This window comes from Micromesistius poutassou (assembly GCF_964030765.1).
Source record: "Micromesistius poutassou genome assembly, chromosome: 21".
NCBI lineage: Eukaryota > Metazoa > Chordata > Actinopteri > Gadiformes > Gadidae > Micromesistius > Micromesistius poutassou.
Window position 1 is genome coordinate 7,546,466 of NC_140291.1, and position 7,500 is coordinate 7,553,965.

The window sequence follows — 7,500 nt, forward strand, 5'->3', positions numbered from 1 at the left end:
CAACCACACACACACACACACACACTCTTTCCACAAATGACTCATTTTGGGGAATGTGTGTATGTTGTGTGGTCTGTGTGTTACGGGTGCGTGTGGATGTGTGGGGGTGTGTGAGAAAAAGCGGTTATTTTAGCAGGCCCATCTACTCACATGTACAACAGTGTTGGAGGTGCTAAAAGCTGTGGGTCCCTAGAAAGATGCAGAGGGAGGAGGGGGAGGGGGAGGAGGAGGTGGAGCAGGAGAGGCGACAGAGTTTGGATTCCGTTGGCAGAGGATATGGAGATAAATGTTCTTTTGTGCATGCATGTGTGTGTGTTCATGCGTATGTGTGTGTGTGTGTGTGTGTGTGTGTGTGTGTGTGTGTGTGTGTGTGTGTGTGTGTGTGTGTGTGTGTGTGTGTGGGAGCGGGGTGGAGGGGGGCCGTCGACTTGGCAGGGAGGCTGCTCTGTATCCAAAATATCCAGGGTTCAACTTCCATGACCTCTCGTGTTGATGTGTCCTTGAGCAAATCACCAGCGCCGGCTCAGGGTACCGCGTGCCACGTGCCATTTCAACCAATCAGAAACCAGCTCTTCGGAAGTGACAGCAGTTGATGACATCAGCCCAAGTGATTATGATTGGTTGAGTGGAACCTTGGTTGAGGGCGGGACTTCCCAGCATTGATTGATTGATTGATTGATTGAGTGATTGATTGTCTTTATTTTTAACATGTAAGCAATAAAAGCAAAGCATTAAACAAGCATGCTTCGGAAGAAGTAAAATCTCTTTGATTACATTGGATAATGGCTAGACGGGGGTGGGGCTTGCACTAGAGACATGGTTTTTTGTGCTTCGGATTTGCTTTTAGCAAATTATTCCCATTAAAAAGTATTCTTCCCACTCTTCCCGCTCTTCCCTCTCGTTAACTGGCGTACACAGCCCAAAGGAAGTTCGAAACGGGGGACATTTTGGATTCGGTAGACCGGGATAATGCAAAAAGATTTGGCCCTCCCTCAGCCAGATGGGATTAAAAAAGCGGAGTAACGATTGGCTGTCCATGGCCATGACGGCCTAGCCGCTGACCTACAGCTTGTTCACTGGTAATGGCCTCTGTACCGGGGCAGCCGATTTAATGACCACGGTGCGGAGAAGGTGTCAGTAACCAAGAGCACAGAAACAGAGCGAGGGGGGAGGGAGAGAGGGAGGGAGGGAGGGAGGGAGGGGGGGGGAGAGAGAGTTAGGAAGAGAGCGATGAGAGAGAGAGAGCGAGAAAAGAGAGAGAGAGAGAGTTAGGAAGAGCGAGGAGCGGGGCTAGTGAGCGAGCAAGAGCGAGGAGAGAGAGAGCTAGAGGTAGAGTTAGGAAGAGAGAGAGAGACAGAGAGAAAGAGAGAGCGAGAGAGTTCATTCAACAGTTTAATGAGGGGTATTCGCGACAATCTCAATACCCTCCCAGTTGACTGGGACGGGTGATATTCCCGGTAATGGGGAGCTCTGGATAAGGAGCTGCTGCTGTTGGCGGCGGTGGTGACAGATGGCGGTTGGAGGGTGGGGGTGAGTGAGAGGGAGTGCGGCGGTGGAGCGGTGGTGTGGACGGTACTAGACTGGGGGTTGTGGTGCGGTGATGTGCGACAGGGCTCGGAATGAGGAGCTGACCAACCAGCTGGTGGTGTCGGTGGCGGTGGTGGTGGTGGTGGTGGTGTCGGTGGTGGTGGTGTCGGTGGTGGTGGTGGTGGTGGTGGTGGTGTCGGTGGTGGTGGTGGTGGTGTCGGTGGTGGTGGTGGTGGTGGTGGTGTCGGTGGTGGTGTCAGTGGTGTCGGTGGTGGTGGTGGTGGTGGTGGTGGTGTCGGTGGTGGTGGTGGTGGTGGTGGTGTCGGTGGTGGTGTCAGTGGTGTCGGTGGTGGTGGTGGTGGTGTCGGTGGTGGTGGTGGTGGTGTCGGTGGTGGTGTCAGTGGTGTCGGTGGTGGTGGTGGTGGTGTCGGTGGTGGTGGTGGTGGTGGCGGTGGTGGCGGTGGTGGTGGTGTCGGTGGTGGTGGTGTCGGTGGTGGTGGTGGGGGGATGGGTGGAGGGAGACGGGAGGTGGAGCGCTGGAGTGGATGGTGGTAGACTGGGGGAAAAGGGTGGGGTTAGGGGTGATAGGGCTAGCATGGGGGTGGTTGTGGCGGCTGAGGGGGGGGTGTACAGCGGCGGAAGGTGTGGGTTCACGCCGGCCCCAGTGATAGATGGAAGCGTGAACTTTAATCAGAATGCTGCCTGCAGCGGTTTACAAGCGAGGTAAACAGTTTAATCAGTCCTGACACCCTCTCTCTCTCTCTCTCTCTCTCTCTCTCTCTCCCCCTGCCCTTCCTCCTCCTCCCCCCCCCTTCCCCCTTTTTCTTTTTTTTTTTACTTTGTGTTTTTCTTTGCTTCCACCTCCACTCCTCCGTCACATGACCGCGGGACGGGCGGAGACACGGAGACAACTGTGAGCCCAGTTTATTTATCTCGTGTTTATTTACCCCCAGCCCTTCCCCTCCCACAACACCCCCCCCCCCCCCATGTCTGTCAGGACTTCTGCTCCTCCTGCTCCCCTTTCCCCCTGAATCGCCCCCTCCGGCCTCGACACCTCCACCCGCCCTCTGTGCCCCACTATGCTCAGCGGCACGTTGCTCTCCGTCACCTCTCAACACTCCTCCTCCCATGGGCTAAAGAGATGTGACACGGCCAGCCCCACCTTACAGACGCCACGCTCCGTCCCCCTCCTCCTCCTCTCCTGAGCTCACTCTTTCACTGGGCTCAACCCGGCCAGAGAGCGTTCCCCCGTTGTACCGTGTTCCTGTTAACTCTTATCCAAAGTCGACTTACAATTGAGCTCCTCATTAAGGGCATCTTGATCAGGGATGCCTGCAGGTAAACTAGGGGAACTAGGGGATCAAACCCAGTACACAGTATATACACCAATACACCCTAGCAGCCACTATGCTACCCTGCCTGCCGCAATGAAGTTATTCAAATAAGCAGAACATTGTCGCTTAACGAACAACCAAAAGAAAACACAACCAAAACATCCGAAAAACCAATGGACGGGCTGTTCTTCACTAATCTGAATGACCAGATTACAGCCTCACAATCCATACTCTGCTCACACATACACTGCTCATGCTAAAGTCAGTCTAGCACGCACAGCACAATGAGACCAAAGGTCTCTTCTCATCGGAATCAGGCCAATCATAACAGCACCATCACATCTTCCGTGGTGTCATTTTGGATTAGGGTTAGAATGATAAAGTAGGGGGGTCTCGGGTTGAGCTGTTTTTCCCCAGTGTGCTCCGCCGGTTTGTGAGGGAAACACACTGTTCTCATATAAACGAAGAGACCTTCTCCAGTCAAGGTCTCACCGCGAATGAACGATGGGAGCATCTGCGCTCAGCTGTTCCGCTGCAAATCATCTTCGCTGGAGTAAGTAGAAAATAAGCCAAGGTGACTCATCACCTATCTGCACATTCAACCAAAAGAAAACAAGTCCTCCCCCACGACAACGACTTTGCCGTCGCAGGACTTTCCATGATGTCTTTCTCAGAAGGTTGTCGATTCTTACTTACTTATTTACTTCTTACTTACTTCGAACCGTAGGATCCAACTCCATTTATTGCCGAATGAACGATCCGCAAAAAAGCGCAGGACGGGTCAGCAGATGGACAAACAACCACACATTCCTGATAGGAATTTCAAGAGGAGGAAGTGGTTTATGTGGGCGCGTGTGGCTGTAAAATATGAGTGGCCTGGAGCCACTTCTACGGCCCTCACGTGAACAGGCACACAGGAGAGGTGCCCCAGCCGCCACTTTCCATTTGTAATATTAAGTATTTATGACTCTGGTTACATAATGCCACAGATCCACGCTCAGAAAGGGAGAGCCTGCCCAACACACACACACACACACGCACGCACGCACATACACAGTCACACACACATGGTAATACACACACACGCTCAGACATGCACACACACACACACACACACACACACACACACGCACAGACACACACAAGCACACACGCATACAGACAACCACGCACAAGCACACACACACACGCACGCACACACACGCAGGCACATGCACGCAGGCACACACACACACACACACACACACACACAAAGACAACCACACACAAGCACACACACGCTCACAACCACACACACAAAGACAACTACACACAAGCACACACATACACTCAAACACGCACAGATTTTGGACAAATTCCAGCATCGTCGTTCTACTGGGCATGTTTATTTACACCACCACTGTTTTCTTTCTGACGAATGGTTTACACTTTTACGGTGTGCAAAAAAATAACAGATTGCCCAAAATTATTTTGCTGTCACAACACATAGAGACAGACGGAATGACGGACAGACAGACGGACAGGAACGGGCTGTGTCAGTAGAGAGACACTCCTAGGTAAGAGTGGACTTAAGAGAAGCACAAGGACAGACGGACGGGCCTGGCAGACGGACGGGTCTGTCAGCACCGTGGACCTGCTGAGAGCGATATGGCAAAACAGAGAGAGAGAGAGAGAGAGAGAGAGAGAGAGAGAGAGAGAGAGAGAGAGAGGGACACAGAGAGAGAGAGAGACAGAGAGACAGAGAGAGAGAGAGAGAGAGAGAGAGAGAGGCAGAGAGAGAGAGAGAGTGGAGGTCGAGGAGGAACGGCCATCAGTGCTGTCCTCCCATCTGTCTGCTGGTCGAGATGAATCTGCCCTGACAATACAGGAGGCCCCGGCACACACCCCTCCCCCATCGCCCAGCCATCTGCACACACACACACACACACACACACACACACACACACACACACACACACCATGGAAAAACACCCACACACACAAACACCGGATGGGCACACACACACACACACACACATTACAAGCACCACAAGGACACACAGACACACACAAACCCACAAACACACACACACACACACACGTTCACACAGAAGGAGTTAGCGGCTGAGGTGTGAGAAATAAAGAAGTTAAAAGCCGGCAGTAAAACCGAGCGTGAGTTAAGAAGTGATGAAAAGAGGGAGGGAGAGGGAGTTAGGGGAGAAGGGGGTGAGGAAATTGTTTCCAGCGAACGTGGTCTGAATGGGGAAGGAGGAGATGGAGACGGTGGACAGGAGAGGGCACGGGAAAGAGAGGAGAGCGAGAGGGGGAGAGAGAGAGAGGTAGGGAGAGAGAGGGGGGGAGAGAGAGAGAGAGGCGAGAGGGGAGAGAGAGAGAGAGATATGTGGAGGGAGTATGGAAAGAACGAAGGGGGAGAGAGGGAATGCATGTGAATGACAAAGAAAAAGACAAAAAACAGAATGAGATTTACCTCCTATTTTCACACCCCCACCCCAGACTCACACTCACACTCACACACACACACACACACACAGACACACAGACACACACACAACTCAATTTGCACAAAACTTTCATTACCGCCAATTTGGGCCCGGCAGGCGGGAGCTGGGCCATTAGGACATGGCGGCATCAATCAGCCCCGACTCCCCCCTTTCTCCCACCCCAATCCCCCTTCCCCCTCCCCCACCCCACCTCGGCCTATCACGCCGCTCCGATGCTTACTCAAATCTGTCCCCCGATTGGACAGTTCCCACCCCTCGAACTGCCACCACTGACAAATCTGTCCCCAGGAAGAGAGCGTGCAGGGCCAGGGGGATGGGGGAGGGAGGCGGGGGAGGGAGATGGTGGCGGCGGGGGGAGGCATGGGAAGGCTCTGATTTTCATCTGGTTTGATTTATACACTCCTGAAGACCTGGCACGGGCCTCACTCACTGAGAGCACGCACACACATAAAATAAACACCTCCTTTGGTAACCCATTTTCTTACACACACACCTTTTTGATTGGAAAAATACCATCAAACACACATGCGGATGCGATGTGTGTGTTCCTCCTCCCTAGAGTGGGAGGAACCCTGTCTGATAAAAAAAAAAAATTCATTCACACGGTCTCTCTCTCTCTCTCTCTCTAACTCACATGGTGGTACAGGTTATCGCTAACGTGTACACACACACACACACACACACACACACACACACACACACACACACACACACACACACACACACACACACACACACACACACACACACACACACACACACACACACACACAGACGTGTGTGTGTGGCCATGCACGCCTGCACCTCACGCGTGTGCGTGTGTGTGTGTGTGTGTGTGTGTGTGTGTGTGTGTGTGTGACAGCGGCGGACAGGCGGGGTGATGGATGGCGGCGCGGCGGTCGGAAGGTAGCGTTGGTGTTGGCAGCGATTGCGATTAACGTCGGGGATTTATAGTTATGTCCTGTCTAATTAAAGCACGCTGACAAAACCAGGTATTGCCTGTTTACCACTGTTGTGTCCCATCTGTCTGTCTCTTTATTTTACCGCAATATCGTGTGTTGTGTTATATCAACGCAGTCTCACTCCGAGTTCGTCAAAAATCGACGCTTGGTCAGGGGCTTTCGGCGTTACCTGCTGACGCAAAGGGTGTCCTTGTGCGTCTTCATTCGACGCAGGGGGGTTTTCAACTCATTACAATGTAATCCCTCCACGGCGAACAGTGATAAGTGTGTAACCCTTACCCTAACCCTAACCACTACTACCCTAACCCTAACCACTACTACCCTAACCCAAACCACTGCTACCCTAACCCTAACCACTGCTACCCTAACCCAAACCACTGCTACCCTAACCCTAACCACTACTACCCTAACCCTAACCACTGCAACCCTAACCCTAACCACTACTACCCTAACCCTAACCACTGCTACCCTAACCCAAACCACTGCTACCCTAACCCTAACCACTGCTACCCTAACCCTAACCACTGCTACCCTAACCCTAACCACTGCTACCCTAACCCTAACCACTGCTACCCTAACCCTAACCCCTAAAAAGGCGGTACGTGACCCTAACCATCCTACGGAAAAAAAGATTTGCGGGAGCGCTTTCCCTGGGCGTCAGATATCGCCGTGGAGGGATTACAAACCCCCTTGCGTCGAATGAAGACGCACAAGGACACCTTTTGCGTCATCAGTGGACGCCGAAACCCCTGGCGTCGATTTTTGACGAACTCAGAGTGAGAATGTGTTGCTTATATGTGTTTCAAACCATAGCTGTTTGTCAGTCTTGGTCTGCCTGCACGTCTGTCTTTCTGTTTAAAGAATCAGAACAGTATCTTGCATTGGCAATAATGATAGAGTCAGTTTAAACCGGCCGGCAGCCTGTGTGTGTGTCTGTGTGTCTGCCTGTGTGCCTGTGTGTGTGTGTGTGTGTCTGTCTGTGTGTCTGTTAATGGGCATGCATGTTTAAGCTGTTACTGTAACTAAAGCAGCAGTTATGACTCAAGTGACTATTAACAGGCTCTGTGCCCTGGGGTGCGTGTGTATGTGTGTGTGTGTGTGTGTGTGCGTGTGTGATAGTCAAGAGAAGAGATAAAAATAAGTTACGTAGATAGTGAGAGAGAGAGTGGGGGAGAG

The 7,500-nt window shown here is 52.3% G+C and overlaps 1 pseudogene across 1 annotated transcript in view; it reads left to right on the forward strand.

Moving 5' to 3' along the window:
• LOC311366804 overlaps positions 1–7,500 on the forward strand; it is a 63,233-nt pseudogene that overhangs the window by 10,664 nt on the left and 45,069 nt on the right. Inside the window, exon 3 of the transcript in view lies at positions 6,018–6,140. The product of the transcript in view is annotated as an uncharacterized misc_RNA (transcript). The remainder of the gene's footprint in view (positions 1–6,017; positions 6,141–7,500) is intronic.